At 34.5% G+C, this 13,849-nt stretch overlaps 1 long non-coding RNA gene across 1 annotated transcript; it reads left to right on the top strand.

Annotated features, from left to right (window-relative positions):
- The first annotated feature begins 6,823 nt into the window (after positions 1-6,823).
- LOC148698835 (uncharacterized) lies at positions 6,824-7,794 on the top strand. Its single transcript, XR_015959327.1, has 2 exons — positions 6,824-7,348; positions 7,491-7,794. It is a non-coding gene; the product is annotated as an uncharacterized LOC148698835 (long non-coding RNA).
- Positions 7,795-13,849: the final 6,055 nt, after the last annotated feature.

Below are 13,849 nucleotides of genomic sequence, written 5' to 3'. Positions count from 1 at the left end.
CAAGTCTCTCACTCTCAACCTCACCAAATTAGGCACGCCTGAAGGGTGACACATAATTTCTAGTCTTCAAAACCAGAAATCTGATCTCTTTTAATATATGGTTTTTTTGAAATTTGAGAGGTGATTGAGAATTTGAGAGCAAAGGAATCTGGGAAGGGAGGTAGCTACAGCATCATGTGGAAGGAATAAGAACATATTTATAGGAAAGTGAAAGGTGGCTAATAAAACAAGGTAGATTTTAGATTGATTCCCACGAAAGAAAAAGCTACAATTTTTGCTTTTAAACGATGCTTTAATTCGTTGAGGAGGAGTTTGCGATGGTTAAGGTGAGAGGTGTCAGAGCGCAAACAAACCACCGCTCTAACGCAAATTGTTTTTAATGTCGAAAAATATTAATGATAGTAACGTAATTTTATAAAATAATTCTTTTTTTAATTTTATTTACATGTAAATTTAACATTTCTAAGTAAAAAAATAATAAATAATCTCTCTTTTTCTTTCTCTCTCTTCTTATATTCACATTCTCTCTCACTCTATTCCTTTCTCCTTCAATTTTAACAATCAAAGTAAAAAAATTCACACTTTATGTATAGGTATATACTATTGTGATATATATCTATGCTTATTGATGTTTAAAAACCTAACGAAGCATCAGTTTTATTGATAAGTTCCAAGTGGGCCCACCAATGAGTGGCACAATTTTCAAGATGGATTAGATGCTGCTTGTGATTTGCCACGTCCCCTTGGAATTCTGCCACCTGGGACACACATGTCCCTTCCTAAGTGGCAATATTAGAACCCCAAGTTTTCTTTCCCTTGCATGATCAATGTAGAACTTTGGCAACTTAGCTATCAGATCCATTTGGCCACTGGTTTTCAATTTCGTAGGCCTCTTGTTTTAAATTTCTTTCATTTTCTAGTTCCATCTACAATGTTAGGTTTTATCTTTCTTTTGAAAAATAAAAAATAAAAAATCAGCTGATGACTTCGTTACAGTAATCCATCATTTCAAATGATATAGACTTACAGAGACATTTCAGCTTCTTCCTAGTCAGCATCAGGCGGTACATCAACGACAGGAATCGAACTCATAATGTACATACTTGGAATTCGCCTCCAACCACTGGGACCACCCATGATGATTACAAAATTTAATGGTTGTAAACAATCAATTCTTGTATGTAAAATATAACCGTTGGTTTAAACCATTAGAACTAATGTCAACTACGTATCCTTGTATGGCCACACACATTCCTCTTGTGGGGGGTTGAATGGCTTATTTGGGAGAGACCAAGATGAAGGACCTAGATTTAAGATTAACAACTAATTATGGTAATTTTTGTCTATTTAGTAGGGTAGAAACCTTCAAGATGAAGGAAGAGATCTTGGCTTGATTTGGAATTTAGGCTTTGGCTCTTGGAGTTGTGTGGAGTTCCCAGTCAGATCAGATCATACACCTGATTAGATTAGTGTCTAGTTTTTCTTGGATTATAGCAAACAGCTTGTGTGGTGCAGAGTCATATCCATGCACATATGTACAACTTATAACAAATTAATGTATTTTATATTGTATCACATCACTTCTGTGTTGTTGACGTTGTCGATAATGGAAAAGGATCGTCTCCGGATTCCTTTCTCCTAATCCATCAAGTTCGGAAATTTGGATCGTTGAAATTTGATCCAACGGCTAAAGTTATTATAACTTTTAAAGTGGGCCCCTGTTTGTAGCCGTTAGATCAACCTATAACCGCCCGAATTCTCATACTTAGGGTTGGTTTGGTATTACTGTGCTTTGAAAAAAAACTGCTTATGTTGTGCTGTGAGAATAAGCAGTTGTGAAATAAAGCAGCAGAGTGTTTGGTAAACTTTTTTGTAAAAGTGCTTTTGAAAAAAAAAAAAAAGCAATATTATAGTGTTTGGTAAACTTTTATGCAAAACATATGTGAAAAAAAAGCCGGTTTTTCAAAGCTGGATTTTGCAGCTTCTTGTTTTTGGTTTTTTTTCACCCAAAACTGTGAAAAAAAACTGAAGTTGAATGTTTATCAAACACAAAAATAGCTCCCAGCTTTTTTTTATACCAATTTTTTTTCAGAATCACCTCAGTACCAAACCAGGCCTTAGTAGATTAGGAGGAAGAGATCCAGAGATAAACATTTTCCGTTGATAATGTATGAATAATATGATTAATACGTTTTGTTAGTTACAATAATATCGAAATACTATTGATATTATCTTGAGAATTCATTCTTGAACATAGGACAAATGTTGGTTCAATTGTTGTACTAATGTTTTTTTTTTCTTTAAAAAAAAAAAAAAAAATAGAATGGTTGGTGACTGCATCACCATAGCTTTTTCAAGAACAGCAAAGACTCATAGAGGTAGCTTTCATTAGCCATCATTGCATAATTTATCAGTATCAGGAATCAAATTCAAGACGTGAATGTTATGTTTCACAATTGTATTTTATTTTCTAATACTTACACAAAACCGTTGGACATAATATCTACTTCGAATAATTACTAAAAAAAATAACACAATGATACCAGTTACAAATTTTTAAATAAAATAAAATCTACAATTATTAAGACGTTGATAAAGGAGTACAAAATCGTGACTCATACCGCGTATTATCAGTTTAGTGTTCATCTTATTCATGTGTATTTTCATTTTCATCATCTTATATCTTACCAATTCATCATTTGCCTTTTTTGAAAATATTACAAAAAGACGATTGAATTGAAAATTGGAGTCGCATAAAGGTTCATGTTACAAGGGAGCATAAAATTAATAGATCTGAATGCTTTATTCTTTTTACATTGCACAAAATAATTAAAATACAATAAGAAAGGATGAGAGTGGAAAATAACCCAAAGCAATTCAATAAATTAAACATGAGCAGAAGGTCACATGTCATGTCTTGAGTTCTATTTCTGACGCTTATAACTCACATGATCGTGGTCTGAGAATGCTGAAATTCCTCTATAAGTGTCAGCTCTTTATAAGGTGGACTACCGAGCTGGTATTTTTTTTTTTTTTTTTTAAAGTAAAACCTTCAAAGAGAAGCTTTCCACAATAGTGCTTCAGAAAATATATTGAAGAATATTTTTCACTTTATGTTTTTTTTTAAGTTTTGTTGTACTTTGGTTTCTCCAAAAGTAGAGGAAAATACTACAACACTGGCAAAAAATTATATTGTTTTCTTGTATATTGTCACAGACTCACATGTCAGGCGTCTCACAATTTTCAAATAAAAGAAAAAGGAAAGGAATCATCGCATAAAGCATCGTCCATCGACTGTTTAATTACTATTTGCGTTTTAAAGTAAATTATTTGAGTAGTTGTTTTTCTTTGCTTAGCGTTCTGGTAAGGTGTTTCATTTTGTTTCTGTATATATTTTTAGTGTCAAATTGGTGAATGTGATTCGAATTTTCAAATAATATGCAAAGGCATAAGAAAAAATAGGTTTTTTTTTTCTTTTCAAATGTTTGGTATTAAATGATACTCCACATGTCATAATACAAATAGACAAAAATTATAGTTTTCCGTACGATTTATGGAGATATGAGAGATGCAAAAAGGGCATTCGGTGGATCCATGAAAGGGAGTTGTCTCATGGAATACAGTTGTTGGAGGAATTTGCAATTAGTCGGATTTTTTTTTTTTTTTTTTTTTTTTAAAGTTTTCAACTAATTGTATTATTGCATTTGGTATTACCATATCGTATTTACGGCATACTGAAAAATCTGCCTTGTTATTGGGTGCTTTCGGTCAATGAGTGCTACGTGGAGGCACTTGATTAGTATAGACTATATACAGAGAGATGAGTTTGGCAATTGTGCGTAAGCCAAATGCTGTTGCTGTTATCAGTGTGTTCTTGGTTTACTCAAAGATGAGTTCATGGCAATCCAGATTCATGGCTATGTTGTGAAGGTTGGTTTGGATCTTGTAGTGACTACTGGATGCATTGGTTGATGTGCACGGGAAATGTAGGAATGTGAAGGCTTCAAAACGAGTTTTCGATGAGATAATTCAGAAGAATGAGGTTTCCTGGAATGCACCTATGACTAGTCTTTCATACACGGGGCATAATTTGCAAGCCTCGGATACAATTTAGGTTGATGATTGATGCAGGAGTCAAACCAATCTCTGTCACCATTTCTAGCATGCTACCATTGTTAGTTGTACTAGAATTCTATGGAGGTGGCAAAGAACTCCATGGTTTCAGTGTAAGAATGGGTATTGAAACAGATATCTCCATTGCCAACTCATTGAAATAGATAAGATGATGAGAGAAAACCGGTTAAGGTGGTTTAATGGAAGACTTGGCGCAAAACCAGCGCAGTGGTGTTCTAGTATTCATACATTTGACTCTACTTAGTGGGATAAGGCTTTGTTGTTGTTGTTGTTTGTATGCAAAATCAGGCCATCCAAATGAAGCATCTAATTTTTTTCCCAGGATGGATAAAAGGAATATTGTTTCTTTGAATGCCATGATATATTGCTAATTTTGCTCAAAACAGTATTGAGTTGGAGGCCATTGGACTTGAGAGACAAATGCAACCTCAAGATGAAATTCCCAACTCTGTAACCTTCACAAATCTTCGTCCAGCTTGTGCTCGTTTGGGTTCCCGTCATCTTGGAAAAGAAATTCACGCAGTGACAGTTCGCATGGGATCTGCCTCTGATTTGTTTGTCTATAACGCTTTGACAGACATGTACGCAAAGCGGGGCTGTCTAGATCTTGCTCAAAATGTGTTTAACATCTCCGTCAGAGAGTAGGTTTTTCTCAAGCTACTGACTGCTTAGAATCTCTGAGTTTGTTTTCTGAAATGAAGCTTGAGGAATGATGCATGACGTTGTTTCCTTTATGGGAGTTATATCGGCTTGCGCAAATCTAACTGCAGTCAAGCAAGGCAAAGAGATTCATGGAGTTTTAGTAAGAAAAGCTTTCTGATACTCGTCTCTTTGTTGCAAACTTGCTATTGGATTTTTATACCAAATGCGGGCGAATTGATCTTGCTTCTAAGGTCTTCGACAAGATGCCAAGCAAGGATGTAGCTTCATGAAATACAATGAGCGGCAGAGCATCCGTTTGACTTGAAGCGTGATCATGCATGCAGAAGCTGGGTTCAGGTTCTCGCGTGGCTTTGCATGCTTAAAAAGTACTTATGAGCACAAGTACTTTCGAAAAAAGCATTTCCAAATGGGTCTGGAACTTTGACGGAGTATGATCTTATCTGTGCATTCTAGAAGTGTAGATATATATAATGCCAGATTTTGTATGATTTTCCTTTCACTCGAAGAATTCTTGGGGTCTCTCCCAATGGACTCTTCCTAAAGCCACAGATGGCATGTCTCAGTCAAATGGTACAGCTGGTGTGAGTGGGAGCCGCGCTTTCAACGCAAAGAAGGAACTTTTCCATGACACGTGATCGTATTGTATTAGAATAAAAATTGTAATTAACTTAACCTGTGATTAGTAGCTGACATCTGTTTTAAGACTCATTCTAATTCATAGAATCCTTCTGTTCTTTGACCTTCCAATTCGATCACTTTGACTTGTATGCCTGCTATGCATTCATATTTGTTCATATGAAAGTTCAAAGTGAAAGTTCACTTTTGGGAACAACAAAGTAAACTTGTACGATTCGATCACTTGTAGAGTCGAAGGTTGAGGGTAAAACTTCGATTTGGTACACATTGTGTTTAAAATATCCACAAAATTGTTGATATTTTAGTTGAAATATCTCAAAAATCAAAGGATTGATATGAAAATAGGGGTTGAAATGTAAATTTCACCTTATATCAGCGAGATATAGGAAAATAATGAATATTGAACCAATTCACTACATAAATTTTGTTGAACCATTGCAGACTTTGAACTTTGGAGTTTTTTTTTTTTTTTTTTTTTTTTGAGAATTTTGAGAATTTTTTTTATAATTTTGACTAAATCAAAATGAGTTGATATACTCAGTTTATTTCAAATTTTCATAATTTCCGTCAAAAGCAATCGACATATGTATACTCATTGATATTCTCATATTGATTTTTCCACCTATATGTTCAACGGTGAATACACACTACATCTCTCTAGTAAACTCAAATATGTTATGCTCGAGCACGTATTTTAAGCTCGACATAAATGATAAATCTAAAACATCATAATTTACAGCTTGTTTCATACTCTTTTGTTTATTATTCCAAATTGCATGGGCTTGTTGTGCCATAAAATATTATCCCCAAAAAATGACAGGAAATATATGCTTCATGATCAAGAGAATCATCCTAACTGTAAACATACTCAAAACTATATAAACTATAACTGTGGTACAGTTGCAAGCAATTATTTAAAAAAGTCGTCATCGATAATTTATTTATTTACAAACTGAAATAATAATTTAAAACAGAAAAAATTTGGAACCCTACACGTGGGGCAAGTTGGTAATAAGCCTTGTGTGGCGGGCTACTGACCAAAACGCAAATCCATCCGCCTTGAAACCTAACTTTTGAAGTGGGGAGGGTCCGAGTCAACACGCCGCCGACTCGGAGTCAAAATATTCACGTCGTTTAAGCCCGCGTATACTTTTCCTCGGTTGTCCCCTTCCAAACCAAAACAAAACCCCACCAACAAGAGAGATACTTACGCTTTGGCACTGGGGCTCATCACCGTGATATTACAGATTAATAATACAATTACATAAATGAATATTGACGTCAAATTATTCCTATGAGATGTCATAGCATATTGAGTGATAATAAGATGTATCAATGACATTGTGCATACATGTTTGAAACTGCTTCTAAAAGCATTAAAAGTAAAGCATTAAAAGTGTATTTGAATAACAACCAAATGCTTCTAACAACGTCTACCACAAACATTTAAAAGTGTTTACAGCTGCAAAAGCTTTCGGTACACCATGTTCCCATATTCCTATTCGGACTCGAAATGAAAATTTTCGGTCCGAATCGGAATTTCCAAGCCAACTTTTGCCCCACAATTTACACTACTTTTCTCTTTCATCCACCTTCCAAGAAACCGCACATGTTGTCCAGCCCACCATGGCACCATGTTCCAGAAACCCCACACTCCCATATATAAATACACCACCACTATTTATCTCCGCAGCCTCCATCCCCTCTCAAGATCTCACAACCTCCTAACAGATCTTGGTCTAATCCCTCTTAGTTTCCTTAATTTTCCCCTACTTTCTTCTTAATTCATATTTCTCCGGTCGAAAAATGAACTCAATCAGATCCTGCGCCCTCCCAATCATCGGGTTCATGTTCATGGCCCTCCTCAGCCTCGGCTACGCCCAGGAGGCCCCAACTCCTTCTCCTACCAGCGACGGTAAGTACATCAGTTTCCTTGCAAAAGACTCAAAATTTCATATTTAAATTTGTTGGGTCGGTCTAAAAATTTGAAAAGTTGCAGACTTTATGGGTTTTTTGTGATAATTTTGTCTAATTTTTCTGGGTTCGAATTCTTGCAGGCATGGCGATCGATCAGGGAATCGCTTACACGCTTATGATGGTGGCTCTTGCAATTACATACCTCCTGCACTGAGAGATGGATTGATTTTCTCAAATTTTTGGAGGAGAAAAACCCAAATCAGGAATCACTATGAGCGTTATTGTTGTATACATTTATTGATCTGGTGATATTATAAAAATTCAAATTCTTTTTTTTTTTTTTTAGTTTTTGTATGTATTTTTCTCCATATAGTTAGATGGAGAAATCTGCAGTTTGGTAGAAATATTTATATAATTTATTGTTAGCTCATAAATTTCTATGAATTATGGATCTCATTTTGTTCGGGTGGGGATTGGGCACTTGGAAACGAAAACTGAAATCAAAACACGAATCAAATCGAACCGTACTGAACGGTTTGATTTGACAATTTGAAATGGTTTCGGTTTTGAAATCGAACCAAATTGTAGAGAACAGTTTGGTTTTGGCTTTGGCTTTTGGCTTTTGGCTTTTGAAAATCACACCGACACCGAACCACACCACAAATACTAATAAACATTTAATTAGATGTTCTTATGAGATATCATGTTTTAATTGGTTGTTTGTTAGAGTTTCATACATTTGGTATCTACCAAACCACACTAGAATATCATCATTCATCATTTGCTGCATTATAAAATTTTTTGCAGTGTGGTTGGGTGCGGTTTTGAAGCGAAAACCAAAATGAAACCAAACGGTTTGGTTCGTTTTGATTTTAAGAAAAAAGTGTACATTTTTAAATATACATATATGCCTAAGATGCTCTTATTTTCTACGCAATACATTAATTAATGAACACATATAAACAATGAGTACATTGAGTGAGTATGTTTTGATAATCTATTTCCGTCTAAAATTAGGACAATATATGCACAAACCTGCAGCAAGCAAACTTGATGCAAACAAACATGCAACGGATAATCTATTTCCGTCTAAAATTAGGACAATATATGCACAAACCTGCAGCAAGCAAACTTGATGCAAACAAACATGCAACGCAAATGATGAATGATGATACTTTAGTGTGGTTGAGTAGATACTAAATGTATGGAATTCTAACAAACAAACAATTAAAACATAACATCTCATATGGACATCTAATTAATTGTTTATTAGTATTTACGTGCGATTCGATTTTGGTGCGGTTTTCAAAAGCCAAAACCAAAATCAAACCGATCCCTACAATCAGTTCGGTTTCAAAATCGAAATTGTTTCAAAACCACAAAACCAAACTGTTCAGTGCAGTTCGATTTGGTTCGTGTTTCGGTTTCAGTTTTCGATTCCAAGTGCCCACCCCTAGTTGCTGCAGGTTTGTTTGTGCATATATTGTCCTAATTTTAGATGGAAATAGATTATCAAAACATCCTTACTCAATGTACTCATTGTTAACATGCATTCATTAATTAATGTATTGTGTAGAAAATGAGACCGTCTTATGCATAGATAGGTGTATATTTTAAAATGTACATTTCTTTCTTAAAAACTGAACTGAACCGAACCGAACCAAACGGTTTGGTTCTATTTCAGTTTTAGCTTCAAAATCGCATTTAACCAAATCGCAAAAAGTTTTGGTTTTGGTTTTACTCAAAACCGTACCGAACCAAACCATGTCCACCCCTATCTTAGTCTGCTGCGGCTTGCAAATTTTCTTATTTTTTATTTTCGCCAAGTTGTTGGTGAACCCAAAATTAGTTTTAAATGATTGAAAGTGCTTTTAAAATAAAGGCTTTTTGAATTTCAAAAATAGTTGAAGAGGCTGTTTTTTTTATAAAAAAAAAAAACGTTTTTAGGCTGCTTTTTTTTTAAAGAAAAACTAATAAAAATGATTTTGAGTTTTAACGATAAGGACAAAATAAAGGGTAAAGTGAATAGTACCAAAATTAATTTTTTAGAGTAAATAATACCAGAAACTTTTCGTTAAAGCTTTCTTTTTTTAAAGCGTTTTTAGTTGTTTAAAAATATTTTTTAAGTTGATCGAGTTGGCTGACCACAAAAAATGGGCCTCAATATTCATACAATCAACCTCTTCGCAGTTCTCGATAATCGCTTTCGGCCTTGCTGGCCCATATCTCTACCTTTGTTAACTTGCAAACTATTAATTTCAGCCTATGTTTTTCTTTTGGCAAAATTGGCTAAAATCATGAAAATACAAATCTCAATTGTTGAAATAATCACGTCTTAAAATTTAGGGATATGTTGTCAATATTTAATAACTAAATTTATTAATATTAGATTAATTCATCGGCAATAATTTATTTTTGACAAGTTATACGAGATAAGTAATTTGCAATAACTAACTCATAATCGAACTCATCACGTATATGTACGATACAACCTTTGCATTATTGGAAGTCAGAGACTCAGAGATAAGACCTCCTCCATTAGTGGCAATTTTTACTAATCCGTAATTTAGTGAGAGGAATTGAAGTCAGATCACATGCTTCCTTTCACAATTGGCATTCTTTACTAATCCGTTGCAATGTGATAAGGGAGAGTTGATTTGAGAAGGAGTTAAAATTTGATACATTCGCAAATGGTTACGGATAATTACACGTGTCATAAGTGGATAAAAAACACCATCATGTTGATTATTATTATTATTATTTGAACAAACAATATTATTTACACTAAGAGATGGGGTAGTCTAAGGCCATCTTTAACCGACTCGACCAAAGGACCATAGCGCTAAAAATAGCTCGAAATGACATGAAAATCGTATCCAATCGAGGGCTAGGCCAAAGGGCTTGTGGGCCCCATTAGGCCAAAACCCCCAAATCAAGCCAGCGGGCTGACCATTTCCAGCCAGCCAGCCAGCCAGCCTTCCAACCCAGTCCTAAAGTGCATTTTGCCAACCCTCCAACGCCACAATGTCAAGCTTGATATTTTGCCAACCCTCCAGCTTAACCTATTTGAATGTCAACCATTACCTGGCGTCATCATGACGTTAGCTAGCGACACGTGTCACTCGAAATCTTATTCGAAAAATTATTGAGATTACATAAAGATAAGAAATCTGGAAAGTTACTCACGTTAGAGAAACGTGTTACTCGAAATCCTATCCAAAAAATTATTGAGATTATATAAAGATAAGAAATCCGGATTCTTATTCATTTGGCGACAAGTGACACTCAAAATATGTTTGAAAACCTTATTTTAATGTGGTAGTTTAATTTAATTAACCATATTAATTCAATTAAAATAATAAATTATGTTTGGCCTATGACTCTTTGGCTCCCTCGGTTATAGATGATTTTTTGTCAAATGACTATGTTTGGCCTATGATCCTTTAGCTCCCTTGATAATGGGTTAACACTGTTCATTAAAATGTAATTTATTGGGGATTATAGAGCTAAAGTGAGCCATTTGGCCCTTATTTGGTTGAAGATGACCTAAGCCTCACAATAGTTTATCAATAATGTGGTTCAAATTCGTTTTTGATGATAATCAAATATAAGACAACAAATAAAACGTCATGTCAATTGTTGATTGAACAAAATGGTAAACTGAACAAACATTCGCACAATCCTAGACCACATACAAGATACAACCAAACTTATCACAAAACTGTGCAACTTATTTCATTAACTATAATTGAAAAGATGGAAGCGCACTATCTATTATATTAAAAAATTGTATTTGAATTTTCTCTAGTCTAAAATTTATCATCCCGATTTAATAATTGTTGGAGGTTTGCTTCGTAAGACTGAATGGGAATAGATAGAAGACTTTGTTGCTAACGTCGGCAGAGGAACCATCATGGAAGCTAACTTTAGGGTGTTTACATGGGTCTCTATGGCTTAAGATGAGGAATGCAAGGATCTGATTCTTCAATGTGACTCTTGTGCTGCTGTCACTTGGATTTAACAAACTATTTTAGTTTGCACCCACTCTACAACCTTATAAAAGACTGTAAGAGCAAGTCTAGCGTGCTCTTTAGTCCGATGGACCGGCGATCCCAATTATCCAATTACTCCAGCAATTGGCTCTAGCCCATGTGGGAAATGGGCCTCAGGGGAAGCTCGATGGACAGGCCAGGCTGGAATCCATCGCCTGAGAGCCTGAGGCTCAAGTGATGAATGGCTGACGTCATCATGACGTTAGCCACAATATAAAATTAATAAAAATAAAAGATATTAATAAAAAATGTAAAAAAATAAAAATAAAAAATCAGAATTTTTTTTTTAAAAAAAAAAGATTTAATTTTTCTATAAATATGTTATCATTATCTTCCAACTTACACCATAATTTTATATTTTCTCAAATACTTTGGGTTGTAATTTCTTATTTAAAGACACGTGGTACAACGAGACCGATTAAAAATTATATCCCAAATTACAAATAAAATTATTTTTTTATTATTTTATAAAATAAAAAATACTAATATTTTATTGCATATTCCCATGGCTATTCAGTTTAGGAGTGGAGATGCAAAAGGCAGTTACTGTTCACTAGAGGCTATTCAATAGTGATTTGCCCTAGGGGGCCTTTGTAACGCTGGAGTTGCTCTAAATAAGCTATCAAAATAAATTGGAGATGTGAAGTCATTCATACTTATAAGGTGCGTTTGTTGCACCAGACTATCTCGAACTGGACTAGCTTCATAAACTAAGTTGGACTGACTTAGACTATACTAAGTTGGATTGTCTTAGTGAAGTGTTTGGTGTAGTATCGGACTAGAAAACAGGATAATTAACAAACTATAATATTATATTATTTAACACATTTCCAATAATATTTTATTATTAATTCAAAATCTTCTTTTTTTTTTTTTTTTTTCCTAAAAATCTCTGCCCCTCTTTGGAAATTTCATTCCTCTTCTCTCTCTTTATCTCCGTCCCATCTCTCCTTTTCTTTATCTTTTTCTTGCAAAACCCAAGTCCTTCCCATCTTTCCTTTGAACTCTATAATCTATTCAACCAATCAATCATCATCTCTATCAATTATCTGACTGACTCCGTTGATTTTTCCAATTTCTTGATTTTCTTTTTTCAGCGAGTTGGTCAAAGTGTCGCTTGAGAAAGAAAGAAGCTTTGAGCATTATTTGAAACAGAGAAAAGGGGTTTTTAGAGATGGGTAGAAGAAGAAAGCAAAGCCCAGGGGTTTTTTGGAATTTTTTTTGTTCATCCCCAAAGTTAGCCATCTGGGATTTTTTTTGGGAAAAAAGAAGAACAAGCACCGTCAACTGCTGGCCACGGTGACGACGTCGTAGAAGAAAAAGGAAGCCCAAGGATTGGATGTCATTGTTTAGCAAGCAAAAGCTGGGGTCTGAATCTCGGCCTCAATTTTCTTTTAGTCCCGCTTAATACTAAGCGAAAGTATGAGGCTAGATAATGGGGTTTAGTGAAGTGAGGAGGGCCTCATAGTCGAGGCGAGTCCCATTTATTGTAGTCCAAGACTTTATCAAACCTAAGATAATAATCCCGATTAAGACAGTCAAAGTCAATCCCTCCTAAGGACAAACAAACGCACCCATAAAAAAAAAAAAAAAAAAACCTCAGCTAACCGCATAGATGACTCATGACTTGGTCTTCGCGTTTTTTGTTTCTCCTCCGGTCCTACCATTGTTACTAATTTTTTGGAACGTGCTATTTACACACATCCCAAATTACTTCTTAAACATCTCTTGTTCATTTCTGTCCGTTGATCTTCTTCAAATCATTCGATCTGACGTCCGAAAATTAGAAGGGTGTGTGAGAAGTAACATGTGGTGGGTGGATATCACACCCCAATTTTTTTTAGTTTTTGATATTATTGAGGGGAACCTTCCGAGAGCTGTCCCTGCCTAGTTTTTTATTTTTTATTGGGCTTTGCCTTCCTCCGTACCAAAAAATAAAAATAAACAATATGTATGCAATTTTATGAATGACGTTGCATTCAACAAATGTAAATAATGAATTTACCGATCATAATTGAGATTGGGACAATTAAATTTTATGAAAATAATACGTCTTTAAAACGATTGTAGGATCATAAATAAATTTCCAAAATTTTCTATTTTTCACTTTTTAATTTTTCAAAAACTTTCTAAACTTAAAAGAAAAACTTAAGAAATAAATGGGTCAAGTATGGAGAGGAAGGTAAATGGGAAGACTCCACATCTTTCTTATGGTCGTTTCGGAACTCTAATACTTAAGTATAAAATTATGTGGTTCAAACTTTTCCGTTCTATCTTACATTATAATTTTTCTTTTTTCGATAATGTTGTTTTGATAATTATCATTCAATATTATGATCTGGTGATATTTTTCTTCATTTGTAATTGAACGGTTTTAAGTTCAAATCTCGTACATGGCAAATTTGATACCAAATTAGGTTGCGCATCATGTAGTTTAGCCGAACTCA

This window comes from Pyrus communis, chromosome 2, assembly GCF_041283825.1.
Source record: "Pyrus communis isolate YQ-2024b chromosome 2, ASM4128382v1, whole genome shotgun sequence".
In the NCBI taxonomy this organism is placed as follows: domain Eukaryota; kingdom Viridiplantae; phylum Streptophyta; class Magnoliopsida; order Rosales; family Rosaceae; genus Pyrus; species Pyrus communis.
Note: the sequence above shows the minus strand (reverse complement) of the source record. Positions and strands in the feature narration are given on the sequence as shown.